Genomic DNA, 14,933 nt, shown 5'->3' with positions numbered 1-14,933 from the left:
TGACAAAAAAAACACCCCCCATTAGAAAGAAAACTAACACCTGAAGCGCGGAATGGCGATTGCCATATTGCAACCCCATTGATGTATATGGGAAAAAAAAAGTTAGTTATAAACCTAACACCCTAACATAAACCCCACATCTAAACACCCCTAATCTGCCGCCCCCAACATTGCCAACACCTAAATAAAGTTATTAAACCCTAATCTGCCACTCACGACATCGCTGCCACAAATAGAAGTTATTAACCCCTATTCCGCCACTCCCCGACATCGCCGCCACTGTAATAAAGTTATTAACCCCTATTCACCCGCACCCCAACTTCGCCAACACTATAATAAAGTTATTAACCCCTAAACCTCTGGCCTCCCACATCACCGCCACTAAATAAACCTATTAACCCCTAAACCACCAGCCCTCCCAAATTGCAAAAAAAACTAAATTAAACTATTAACCCCTAAACATAACGACCCCTTAACTTTAAATTAAAATTACAATATCCCTATCTTAAAATAACTAAAAACTTACCTATGAAATTAAAAAAACCTAAGTTTAGACTAACAATTATCCTAACAGGAAATAGTATATGGCTGGAACCTAAGCATACATCCCTGTTGTTTGAATAGAATATACAAAGAGAACAAAGAACATTTTATTAAAGAAGAAAATTATAAAGTTGTCTAAAATCATATACTTCCTTTAAGCGGCAGTTTCCACTTTGGACCAGCATTGTTTTGCAGAGATACTTTAACAATGCATTTAACAACGTTTTGTGGAGGTTAAACACATAGAGGTTCAGTGTTGCTAGTTTTAAAATAACATGCTCTAATGAATTAGAGCATGTCATTTTTTAATATATTGGCCTTTTAACCAATGGCATAAATAACTTGTTTTGCATAAACCCCATTTATCTATGACCAACTCAGACATGCACATTTATTTATAAATATTTAAACAACTTTCCAATTTACTTCCATTAACAAAATGTTCACAGTCTTTTAATATTTAAACTTTTTGAGTCACCAGCTCCTACTGAGCATGTGCAAGAATTCACAGTATAAACATTTGCATTTGTGATTGGCTGATGGCTGTCACATGGTACGTATATGCATTTGTGATTGGCTGATGGCTGTCACATGGTACAGGGGGAGTGGAATTAGACATAAGTTTTAAAATTGTCAGGGGGAAAAAATCTACTACTCATTTGAAGTTCAGACTAAGTGCTTGATTATCTACTGTGTTTACTGGGCCTTTGTTCATAGTTTTAAAAATATATGCCAGATAACGAGTTTTGTGTTAGAGGCTGTGCGGTGCTAACGAGCAGTTTTCTCTCACCGCTCACCTACAGCGCTAGTATTACAGGTTTTTACAAACCTGGTGTTAAAAAGCAAGAAGTGAGCGTTGAGCAAAATGTTGCTCCTTACCGCACTCCAATACCAGCGCTGCTTAAGTGAGCGGTGAACTGGTCGTACGTGCTCGTGCACGATTTCCCCATAGGAATCAACGGGGAGAGCCGGCTGAGAAAAAGTCTAACACCTGCCAAAAAGCAGCATAAAACTCAGTAATGCAGCCCCATTGATTCCTATGGGGAAATAAAATTTATGTTTACACCTAACACACCAACATGAACCCCGAGTCTAAACACCCCTAATCTTACACTTATGAACCCCTAATCTGCCACCCCTGACTTCGCCGACACTTGCATTATATTTATTAATCCCTAATCTGCCGCTCCGGACACTGCCGCCACCTACATTATACTTATGAACCCCTACTCTGCTGCCCCCAACATCTCCGACACCTACATTATATTTATTAACCCCCTAATCTGCCACCCTTAACATCGCCGCCACCTACCTACATTTATTAACCCCTAATCTGCCGCCCCCAACGTCGCCGCCACTATACTAAATGTATTAACCTCTACACCTAACACCCCCTAACTTAAATATAATTAAAATAAATCTAACTAAAAATTCCTATAATTAACTAAATAATTCATATTTAAAACTAAATACTTACCTATAAAATAAACCCTAAGTTAGCTACAATATAACTAATAGTTACATTGTAGCTTTCTTAGGGTTTATTTTTATTTTACAGACAAGTTTTATTTAATAACTACCTAGCTGTTCCAATCAGCCAATAGAAGGCTAACTCAATCCTATTGGCTGATTGGATCAGTCAATAGGATTGAACTTCAATCCTATTGGCTGATTGCATCAGCCAATAGGATTTTTTCTACCTTAATTCCAATTTGCTGATAGAATTCTATCATCCAATCAGAATCTAAGGGACACCATCTTGGATGACGTCACTTAAAGGAACCGTCATTAAGTAAGAAGACTTTGTTTGAAGAGGATGCTCCGCGTCGGATGTCTTGAAGATGGACCCGCTCCGCGTCGGATGGATGAAGATAGAAGATGCCGTCTGGATTAAAACTTCTGCCCGTCTGGAGGACTACTTCACTAGGCTTGGATGAAGACCTCTCCCGGCATCGTTGAGGAGTCGGACTTCGGCCCGGTTGGATGAAGACTTCTGCCGTTTCCTTGAGGACGGATGTCCGGTCTTCAGAACAGTAAGTCGATCTTCAGGGGGTTAGTGTTAGGTTTTTTAAGGGTGTATTGGGTGGGTTTTATTTTTTAGATTAGGGTTTGGGCCGCAAAAGAGCTAACTGCCCTTTTAAGGTCAATGCCCATTCAAATGCCCTTTTCAGGACAATGGGGAGCTTAGGTTTTTTTAGTTAGTATTTTATTTGGGGGGGGGGTTGTTGTGTGGGTGGTGGGTTTTACTGTTGGGGGGGTTGTTTGTATTTTTTTACAGGTAAAAAAGCTGATTACTTTGGGGCAATGCCCCCCAAAGGCCCTTTTAAGTTTAGTTTAGGCTAGGGTTTTTTTTTTTTTTTTTTTTTTTTTTTTTGATAGGGCTATTAGATTAGGTGTAATTAGTTTAAATATCTTGTAATTTGTTTATTATTTTCTGTAATTTAGTGGGGGGGGGGGTTGTACTTTAGCTAATTTAATTTATTTAATTGTTGTTAATTTAATTTATTTAATTATAGTGTAGTGTTATGTGTCATTGTAATTTAGGTTAGATTTTATTTTACAGATCAATTTGTATTTATTTTAGCTAGGTAGTTATTAAATAGTTAATAACTATTTAGTAACTATTCTACCTAGTTAAAATAAATACAAACTTGCCTGTAAAATAAAAATAAACCCTAAGCTAGATAAAATGTAACTATTAGTTATATTGTAGCTAGCTTAGGGTTTATTTTATAAGTAAGTATTTAGTTTTAAATAGGAATTATTTAGCTAATAATATTAATTTTTATTTAGATTTATTGTAATTATATTTAGTTAGCGGGTGTTAGGGTTAAACTTAGGTTTAGGGGTTAATACATTTAGTATAGTGGCGGCGACGTTGGGGGTGGCAGATTAGGGGTTAATAAATGTAGGCAGGTGGCGATGATGTTAGGGATGGCAGATTAGGGGTTAATAATATTTAACTAGTGTTTGCGAGGCAAGAGTGCGGAGATGTTCGGAGCGGCAGATTAGGGGTTAAAAATTTTCTTTTAGTGTTTGTGATGCGGGATTGTCTTGGTTTAGGGGTTAATAGGTAGTTTATCGGTGTTAGTGTAATTTTTATCACTTTAGTTATGAGTTTTATGTTACGGCGTTGTACCATAAAACTCTTAACTACTGACTTTTAAATGCGTTAGGGATCTTGGAGGTAGATGGTGTACCGCTCACTTTTTGGCCTCCCAGGACAGTCCCATAGAAAAAAGACTTTACGAAGTTTACATAAGTCGTTTTGCGGTAAGGCCAAAGAAGTGTGCGGTGCCCCTAAACCTGCAAGACTCGTAATACCAGCGGGTGTAAAAAAGCAGTGTTAGGACCTCTTAAAGCTGTTTTTTTACCTTAACACACAACTCATAACCTAGCCGATAATTTCTATAACTGATTTCTTTATTACTGTTTTATAAAATATTTCATGATGTAATCTATTTATTTATTTGTAAATGAAGTTACACTTAAAAAAAGTATATTTAATTAAAAAAAGTAATATAATGATCTGTTATGAGATGCCATGAGTAAGTAAGTAAGTAATTATTGCATTTATTTTATATCTTATCATAAACATAATTTTCAAAAAGGGTCATATTATTTGTTTACATAGACACATTTTATGATATTAGTACTTTTCATAAAGTGCCAAAATTTCACCTTGCTGTAAAGTGAGCTGAAAATATCAAAGGCTGTGTATGATAACTCAAAAGCCCTTAATTGTCTTAATGTTAAAGGGACACTCAAGTCAAAATTATACTTTAATTCTTCAGATAGAGCATGCAATTTTAAACAACCTTACAATTTACTTCCATTAAAAAAAATGGCAGTCTTTTTATATTTAAATTTTTAAAAGTTTTAAATCACCAGCTCCTACTGAGCATGTGCAAGAATTCACAGAATAAGCATATATGCATTTGTAATTGGCTGTCACATGGTACATGTATGCATTTGTGATTGGCTAATGGCTGTCACCTGGTACAGGGGGAGTGGAAATAGACATAACTTTTAAAATTATCAGAAAAAAAAATCTACTATTCATTTGAAGTTCAGACTAAGTGCTATTGCATTGTCTTGTTATGTGGCATTTGTTGATTATGCAAATCTAATGTGTTGACTGGTCCTTTAACTGCCTTCAAATTATTATTTTTTGCCTTCTATCTATCTATCTATCTATCTATCAATCATCATCTATATGTCTGTCTATCAGACTGTCTGCCTATTTATCTATCTATCTATCTATCTATCTATCTATCTATCTATCTATCTATCTATCTATCATCTGTCATCTATCTATCTATCTATCTATCTATCATTTATCAGCCTTTATTCAAAGAACAATTTCTATATGTTTTGAAATATCTTACAAAAAGTAATAGGGAATATTCAATTATTTTTAGAGAGGGGATCTGAAAAAAATTAATAATAATTATAATAATTATTTTGATTATTCTGACTCATTTTACAGACCCTCTATAAATAAAATAAATCTATTCATCTTGATGGTTTATTGCTTTTATATAGTGATTCATTTATTTTGAGAAAGGGAATGAGATGTTTTGGTTGGAAACAAGCTATCATTTTAATTTTAATCAGAAGTCTTAAATCCCTCTCTATTATTTTATTGGAATATAGAGACTAATCCACAATATCACATAATTCTGCTAGTTGCTTAGGTTTTTACACAGTGTCACATAGAAGCCCACTAAAAGGCATACCTAGAATTTGGGGAAAAAAGGACTTTGATAAACCCCTATATCATAGGAGAAACAAGAACATTTGTATCCATTAATGGTCATAGAGGAGGATAAATACATGTTGGAGAGGTCTTCTATACATAGGAAATATCCTGTAGTTTTTGATTATTATATAGACATGGACTTATAAGAAAGAGGGCTCATAAGAAATTAATAAATGATTTATTAGATATTTATCTATGTCTTTATCTATATAATTATACTTGAAATCCTTGATGAGTCATTCCAGCAGTCTGTAAAGTCATCTAAATCTTGTATTATGTTTATTTTCCCACCAGTTAATTACTTTACTTGCTTAGCTTTACAGCAGAAGGAATAAGTATTTGAAGTCCTAGGGGCTCTTTATGTGACATGCATTTTTAGATCTTCTTGTTTATATTTGTGCTTCATAAATGGGGAGTTTTGTTCTTATATCTAAATTCACTGTAGTTAAAGCTTGTACAAAGATTCCCAACATAATAGTGGAGCACTATGATTAAAAACCTGTTTTATTCAGCCATACAATAAACCATCATGTCAATTTAGGAACTTTCAACTAAAGAGGCATAAATCTAAAAGCAGCATTAAACATACACAGTATATTTGCTCCTGATTTTAATGTGTTATTTTAGGTATTTTCAGCTGAAGTCAGGAGGTCATTACAGTTGACTTTGGGAGGTCATTTACCGTTAATCCTTTTGTAAATTAAATGAAGATAATTTGCATTGCCTGATTTTACTCCTAATGGTCTATATAAGGCCTTGATGATTATGATGATTATTATTATTAGCTGTTTTCAAGTAACAGAATAAGGAATGACACATTTCTAAACATAATTGGACATATGTTAGGAATTAAAAAAAAAGTTACAACACACTTCACAATCATCATGAATATTGAATCATTTAGCTGCCATGTTTTACTGTTAGGGAGTTACATATTTTGCTTTTGTGAAGGTCTGTGAAAGTCCTTAAAAAGCCTGTAATGTTCCCTTTCATGGGATCTCATGTGCTCAATAAGATAAACTTGCTATTTCATATTCAAATTTGAGTGATTATACTTACAGCTCTTCTAATGGGTTGAAATGTTTTAGGGGGAAAAATGAGCAGATGTATAGGGTTCCCCATGTCTTAAATCAACTTGAGAAGCTGTCTACACGGATTCCCATGCCACCCTCAGTGTCTGTGAGGAGCGTGTGTTAGCACCACTCGTTATACCTTTATTCCCACATTCTAATATACCTCTTAACTACATCAGATAATATTTTTGCCTTAAGCCTTTTCAAATAACTTAAAAAAATTAATACCATGCAACGTATTCTTCAGTTAAGTTCATTCTTTATTTTAGCTACTGTATTTATATAAAGCAAAGGTCCAATATACTCAGGCAAGCAGCTGATACAAGTTCATTATATTTATATCCCCTGCAGGAACATCATTTCAAATAGACTAAGCCCTCTTTCTATTCCACCCATAACAGAGAGGTGATTTCTACAGCCACATATTGTTTGCATAGCATTTCTTTAGCCAATACTGAAGATTTCATTTTTCATTGCAGGTGTCATTTTCAATAGGCAGATACAGCTATTTAATGACAACATAAAGGTAAATGAGCTGTTTTAAACAATGCAGTACACTCTGCTAAGTAGAATGGATGATCGGAGACAAATTAAAGGGGAGAACAAGTTTACAGTGTAATGTCCCTTTAATATCATAATATCTTGTAGAAATATCAAACAGCAGCATATGTACAGTTAGCTTACTCATCAGTGCCAAAATTAAACAGCTGCAATGGTATCTGAGAAGGGGTAACAACATGCTCCTGTTTTAATTTTGCTCCTCATATCTAAACATAAGAATTCACTTGAGTCAATCTTTTGATTCCAATAAAGACCATGCTTTAAATTCTATGTTACTTGTGTGCACATCAATATTATCCTCCCCCATCCCTTGGAAACATTCGTGCAGAAGTCCATACATATCTATAGATGGTATATACTGTATATGCCTCTCATTAAGTTTATTTTTCATTTATTATTTGTTTAAATTTGTTAAAAAACATAAGTATCAAGTAAATTAGACAGAAAAAGTAAAACAAAGCAATGAGAAACTTAAATAGGAGGTTCAGTTAAGATTTAATTATACCTCATGGGTTATAATTTGTTCAATTACACAAGTGTCTACAATATATTGCATTTGATTAACCTCTTCACAGATAAAGTGATTAATCATTACTGGCACATAGTTCTTCCAGTTTTCTATTAGCAACAAATGTCTACTAACCAAAATGTATTCACTTGTTGCTCATTTACATTTCATATTGGTAAGAGTGTTGATAGACATGTTTAATACAAATCAACAGTGTTACATCAAATTGTAATGAATATTTGTACTTGTTAAAGTAATAATCCTGCCAGTCTGAAAGATTGAGAATGCTTTGATGTGGAAACACAACAGACATATATTTCCTGTTCACCTAATTAAAATAGATCAAACACTGATGCATATGGATAGCGACGTTAGAGGCCTCACATCTCATTCTCTATCTTCATTTCCTTTCCTTCTGGACAAGAACAAGTGTGAAGGAATCCCTTGAATTTACTAGATATTCTGCATCTTATATTTCACTAAAATAACAATTGAAGAAGAGTTTATAGGTCCCATGTACGTCTTTTGCCCTATGCGCTGTTCCACAATCATTTGCTTGTGCAGCTACGCCCCTGCTTGCACATGGAGGCCTGTCAAATATGTCAGAGGGATTTATCTCCCTCACCTCAGAGGTGGTGGAGATGTTAAGGCCTCTTGTTATCAAGCTCTCTACTTACCTGCATTCAACGGCCCCAATATGCTCGCCTAAGCTCGCCTAACATCGCCGCCGCGGACCTGAATACGTTCGCCAAATTTATCAAGAAAGCTGTCAAAAAGCTGTGCACCAAGTACGGTGCGATGAGCAGCGGACTGTTGTTAGCTAAACAGTCATCAATCTCGCTGCTCATCGGCTTATTCGCAGCTTTCTTGCTAGCCTGTCACTAAGCACCCACACTAAACTATACTGTTTACTCCCTATACCTCCACTCCTGGAGCCCCCCACAATTAAATAAAGTTATTAACCCTTAAACCGCCGCTCCCGGACCCCACTGCAACTATAATAAATATATTAACCCCTAAACTGCCACTCCCGGACCCCGCCGCCACCTACATTATACATATTAACCCTTAATCTGCCGCCCCCTATACCGCCGCCACCTACATAAAGTTATTAACCCCTATCCTGCCGATCCCAGACCCCTCAGCAACTAAATACATTTTTTAACCCCTAAACTGCTGATCCCGGAGCCCACCGCCACCTACATCATACATATTAACCCCTATCCTGCCCCCCCTACAACACCACCACTATAATAAAGTAATTAACCCCTAAACCTAAGTCTAACCCTAACCCTAACACCCCCTAACTTAAATAGAATTAAAATAAATCTAAATAAATATTACTATTATTAACTAAATAATTCCTATTTAAAACTAAATACTTACCTATAAAATAAACCCTAAGATAGCTACAATATAACTAATTGTTACATTATAGCTAGATTAGGATTTATTTTTATTTTTCAGGCAACTTTGTATTTATTTTAACTAGGTACAATAGCTATTAAATAGTTATTAACTATTTAATAACTACCTAGCTAAAATAAAGACTAAATCACCTGTAAAATAAAACCTAACCGAAGTTCCAATTACACTTAACACTACACTATCATTAAATAAATTACATAAATTAACTACAATTAAATAAAACTAATTACAATTAACAAAAATTAACTAAAGTACAAAAAAAACCCCACTAAATTACAGAAAATTAAAAAAAAATTGCAAGAATTTTAAACTAATTACACCTAATCTAATCTCCCTAATAAAATAAAAAATCTCCCCAAAATAATAAAATTACCTACCCTATACTAAATTACAAAAAGCCCTTAAAAGGGCTTTTTGCGGGGCATTGCCCCAAAGTAATCAGCTCTTTTACCTGTAAAAAAAGAAATACAACCCCCCAACATTAAAACCCACCACCCACACACCCAACCCTACTCTAAAACCCACCCAAACCCCCCCTTAAAAAACCTAACACTAACCCTCTGAAGATCACCCTACCTTGAGCTGTCTTCACCCAGCCGGGCACAAGTGGACCTCCAGACCGGCAGAAGTCTTCATCCTATCCGGGCATAAGAGGACATCCAGACCAGTAGACGTCTTCATCCTATCCAGGCAGAAGAGGACATCCAGACTGGCAGAAGGCTTCATCCAGGCGGCATCTTCTATCTTATTCCATCCGGAGCGGAGCGGGTCGATCTTCGATCCAGCCGACGTGGAGAGTATCTTCTTCCATTGACGTCCTAACACTGAATGAAGGTTCCTTTAAATGACATCATCCAAGATGGCGTCCCTTGAATTCTGATTGGCTGATAGAATTCTTTCAGCTAATCGGAATTAAGGTAGAAAAAATCCTATTGGCTGATGCAATCAGCAAATCGGATTAAAGTTCAATCCTATTGGTTGATCCAATCAGCCAATAAGATTGAGCTCGCATTCTATTGTCTGTTCCAATCAGCCTATAGAATGCGAGCTCTATCCTATTGGCTGATTGATCAGCCATTCGAAATTCAAGGGACGCCATCTTGGATGACGTCATTTAAAGGAACCTTCATTCAGTGTTAGGACATCGATGGAAGAAGATGGCTCCGCGCCGGCTGGATTGAAGATGGACCCGCTCTGCTCCAGATGGAAGAAGATAGAAGATGCTGCCTGGATGAATCCTTCTGCCGGTCTGGATGTCCTCTTCTGCCCGGATAGGATGAAGAATTCTGCCGGTCTGGATGTCCTCTTCTGCTCGGATAGGATGAAGACTTCTGCCGGTCTGGAGGTCCACTTGTGCCCAGCTGGGTGAAGATGGCTCAAGATAGGGTGATCTTCAGGGGGTTAGTGTTAGGTTTTTTAAGGGGGGTTTGGGTGGGCTTTAGAGTAGGGTTGGGTGTGTGGGTGGTGGGTTTTGATGTTGGTGGGGGGTGTATTTCTTTTTTTACAGGTAAAAGAGCTGATTACTTTGGGGCAATGCCCCACAAAAACCCCTTTTAAGGGCTATTTGTAATTTAGTATAGGGTAAGGAATTTTATTATTTTGGGGGGATTTTTTATTTTATTAGGGGGATTAGATTAGGTGTAATTAGTTTAAAATTCTTGTAATTTTTTTTATTTTCTGTTATTTAGTGGGGGGGTTTTGTACTTTAGTTAATTTTTGTTAATTGTAATTAGTTTAATTGTAGTTAATTTATGTAATTTATTTAATGATAGTGTAGCGTTAGGTGTAATTGTAACTTAGGTTATGTTTTATTTTACAGGTAATTTTGTCTTTATTTTAGCTAGGTAGTTATTAAATAGTTAATAACTATTTAATAGCTATTGTACTTAGTTAAAATAAATACAATGTTGCCTGTAAAATAAAAATAAATCCTAAAATAGCTGCAATATAATTATTAAAAATATTGTAGCTATCTTAGGGTTTATTTTATAGGTAAGTATTTAGTTTTAAATAGGAATTATTTAGTTAATAATAGTAATATTTATTTTGATTAATTTAAATAATATTAAAGTTAGGGAAGTCAATCTTCCGTTGGGGGCGGTGCAGTATTGTTCACCTGCACACAGGTGTGGTGAGAGGACGCCTTCTACCTGCTCCCGGCCCTCTGCCGTGTACCTGGGAAATCCACCTCAGGTTGTTTGTGGCGTGTTGCAGAGTTTGTTTCCTGCTGAGGGTTGGAAGTCCGCCGAAGCCAAGTGGCTGTGACTGCATTGCAGTCCGAATTTTAAAAAACCCCTTCATCTTTGGACATCCCTCAAAAGATTTATAGACTGGTCCCGAAAATAAGCAGAGGAAGGGCCCGCGCTGGTTCGCCAAGATACTTACCCCCCTGGTTGGGGTTGGGGTTTTTTTACGCCAGTGCTAGAGGTGTTGGGAACCAGATTGCATCAGGATATCTACGGTCGCTGAGATAAATCCACTGAGTCAAGTCTCGCCGGGGCCTGATACTCTCCCTGACGACACCCGGTAAGATAGGAGACAAAAATCGGAGGTAAATCTTGAGCTGCGCCTGCTGGACTAGTACATGCCTTTTTGCTACTGGGTATGAAGCAGGTAAGAACGGCTGCTGTGAACTTATTAATATACCATATTCGCTCTGCCTGAGGACTGTATGTCTCTATATCTAATACTTTGGTACCTGTTATTATCGGAAGTCAAGGCTCACAGTAAAAGTTTTATGTATCAGATTTCTGGCCCCGCTATGCCCTATGTGCTTGAAAAATTATCTACCTGAGATTAGAATCACCTGTGCAGAGAAGGGTGCAGGTCCAGTTCAAAGAGACTGCTATTTTCACTGGAGCGGTGAGAAGGTCCGCATCTCTGTTTTGCTCCCATCATTTGTTGGCATATATACGTTGGTGCTACTCTCTGGGGCCGGATCCCCTGTAAGCCTCTTGTGCCCAGAGGTGCTATCCTAACATAGAACTGAGCGGCTAAGGAGGCTTGGAATAAATTATCCTATGATCTGCAGGACTTATTATGGCTAACATATTACATATCTCTGAGAATACTGGTGTAATGGAGGAAGAGAGAGCATATGAATCAGGCTGCTAAGGCTAGCTTGCGTCCTGTCGTTTTGCTGAGACTGTTGTTGCAGACTATGATCTGGGTTCTGGTCTGTTTTTGGAAAATTTGGAAATTTGGCTGTCTTCTGTCTCGGCCCAAAAAGTAAAAGGAAAGAGGAAAGAAAAAAGGGAAAAAGGGGAGTGTGATCAAAGGGAAGAATAGGAAATAAAGGAAGACAAAGGTTAAAAGGAAGGATAAAATCCTGTTAATTTCACGCCAATTAGTTCAATATCTTCCCCAAAGACTTCCCTGGTCTGGTATGGACGGTACTAGTTGATGGACTAACTGTACATTATATGTGCCCTGCAGATTGACCTAGGGCTGTTTAATTTTTTCTTTTTTTTCCCTTGTCTAGTTTCAAAAATGCTTTTGGTTAAAAGGGGTTGTCACAGCAAATAATGACCTTACTTTGTGATACAGTTAAACGCATATATAGGCTGAAAAATTGCTAAAGTAATATTAGGTAGTCTAGACAGCCGGTATCATTAGATAGTAGCTGAGAAGGGGTTGTTTTTGGGTGGGCTGATGAGAAGGGTGGGTTGTATTGCATATTTGGAAAAAATGCTATATTATGCTAGAGTATGCGATAAGGGCTTCAAGGGGAATGATCAGTAATTACATTATCATTATTGTTTATGGGTAATTGAGTTTAGATAAAAGATAGCTAAACTGGCGGATGCCAGTGCAGAAAATATGTCTGATAATATCTCTGTTGAAACTCACACATTGATCTCCCAACTTGTAGATATCTTTACCCCCCAGTTTGAGAGTATCAAAAAAGAATTGGGGACTATCTCCGCAGATTTGAGTCTCTTATCGGCAGAGATGAGACAATTTGCTTCCCGAATGCAGGAGGCCGAGGACCGAATTTCTACTTTAGAAGATAGACTCCATATACAAGAGGAGACTATCTCCAGTCAAGATACAAAAATCAATTCCTTGCAATTACGCCTCGAGGATCTTGAAGATCGCTCGAGGCGTAATAACATTCGAATTGTAGGCCTGCCCGAGTCCCCCGAATTTGATGATCTTATGCAATTTGCAGCTGTTACATTGCCTAAAGCATTAGGATTCCCCCCCCAGCAAATACCGCTATCTATAGAAAGAGCCCATAGAGTGGGCCCAAGAAATTTCAGTGGAAATAGTAGAATAAAAGATAGAATGGTTATTTTTAAGCTCTTAAAGTTCCAAGATAAGGTGGAAATCTTTAAAATGTTTAGGAAAAAGGCCCCGTTTATGATAGGGAATCATAAGATCCTATTGTTCCAAGACTTCTCCTCTGAGACATCAGCGAGGAGGAAGCTGATGGCCCCGTTCTGCTCCCAACTTATTAAGTCTGGACTCCGTGCCTGGATGATGTATCCGGCTAAGATTATAGTAGAGGACGGGGACAGTAGGCTGACCTTCGCGGAGGTCTCAGAGGTGAAGAATTTTATACATTCAAAACAATGTTAGTGGTCTGTTTTTTGTTACTTTTTTTGTTTCTGTCAGAAGACTTGCAAAGGATGGTATATGTCCGGAAGTGTTGTTTGTTTTCTTTCTTAGGAAGTGTTAACAGGATGTCTCCACTAGTAAGGATGTTTCTGCTAATGTGGTTTAATACATTTTTTTGTATTGTTTTATGGTTTGGATGTTGTGATGCGGTAGGTTTGGAGGGCTTTTTTTTTTTTTTTTTTTTTTTTTTTTTTTCTTTTTCTCTTCTCCTCTTCTCTTTTTCTCTCTCTTTCTCCTTTCCTCTTTCCCTCTCTGCTGTGGGCTCCCTCCCTCAGTTTTTTTTTTTTTTTTTTTCTTCTTCCCCCTCTTTCAATTTATATCTTGTCTGGGGTGGGGTGACCTGCAGGGTAGGGATATGGGCATTTTAATAAAGTTTATGGTAAGATGATATCATTAGGTAATTTGAAGATTTTATCTTGGAATGTGGGAGGGGTCACATCCCCCATTAAGCGTAAACTAATAATTAAAAGACTTGGTAAATCAGACCCAAGTATAGTGTTTTTGCAGGAAACGCATCTTAAAGATAAAGAAATCCCAAAACTTAAATCTAAATGGGTGGGGGAGGTAGTTGCCACCCCCAGTACAGCTAGGAAAAATGGGGTCGCGATACTTTTTAATAAAAACCTCTCATATAAGCTGGTGAATATAGAGAGAGATGAGAACGCAAGATATATGTTAGTTCATATTCAAATTAATGACACAAGACTAGTATTGTGCAATATCTATGGCCCAAATAGGCTCTCTATTGGATTTTGGGAAAAAATGAGGATAAAGCTGTTTCCTTACATTAATCAAAATTTGATTATTGGAGGAGATTTTAACATGTCTCTATGCCCTGATTTGGAGAGGCATGGGTCAAGAAATTCTGTAGAATATAATAAACAAGCTAAATATTTTAAGAGATTTTGCCATAAGTTAAAGGTAGTAGACATCTGGAGAATAAAGCACCCGGATTCTCGTACATATACATGTGAATCTAAAGTCCACAGAACCTTTTCAAGGATAGATTTTTTATTGATTGCTGAGTCCTTATCTGTTTTAAAAATAGAGTCTTGTATAAATGATATAATGATCTCAGATCATGCTATAATATCGATCTCTTTTGATGCCATCCTGCAGCCTAAGGACAAAAATTCGTCTTTTTTCTTCCCTAAATATCTGGTTAATAATGTAAGATTTACACAGTGGTTAAGACAGAAGTGGAAAGAGTACTCAGGTTATAATAGTTCCTACTATGATAGAATAGAGATATTTTGGGAAGCTTCGAAAGCCTTCCTGCGCGGGGAAATTAAGGCATATCTTTGTATCCAAAGAAAAAAAATGAATGCTCGGGAAATACAACTTTCTAATCAGGTCAGAAATTCTTACAGAAAGTTTATTTCGGAGCATGGGAACATTAATTGGGATAATTATATCAAAGCTAGGCAAGCCCGAGATA

The 14,933-nt window shown here is 36.7% G+C and overlaps 1 protein-coding gene across 1 annotated transcript in view; it reads right to left on the bottom strand.

The window, feature by feature from the left end:
* GABRA5 (gamma-aminobutyric acid type A receptor subunit alpha5) overlaps positions 1-14,933 on the bottom strand; it is a 459,391-nt gene that overhangs the window by 294,323 nt on the left and 150,135 nt on the right. The gene's annotated exons all lie outside the window — the stretch shown is intronic.

The sequence above is a fragment of the Bombina bombina genome, chromosome 3, assembly GCF_027579735.1.
Source record: "Bombina bombina isolate aBomBom1 chromosome 3, aBomBom1.pri, whole genome shotgun sequence".
NCBI lineage: Eukaryota > Metazoa > Chordata > Amphibia > Anura > Bombinatoridae > Bombina > Bombina bombina.
Note: the sequence above shows the minus strand (reverse complement) of the source record. Positions and strands in the feature narration are given on the sequence as shown.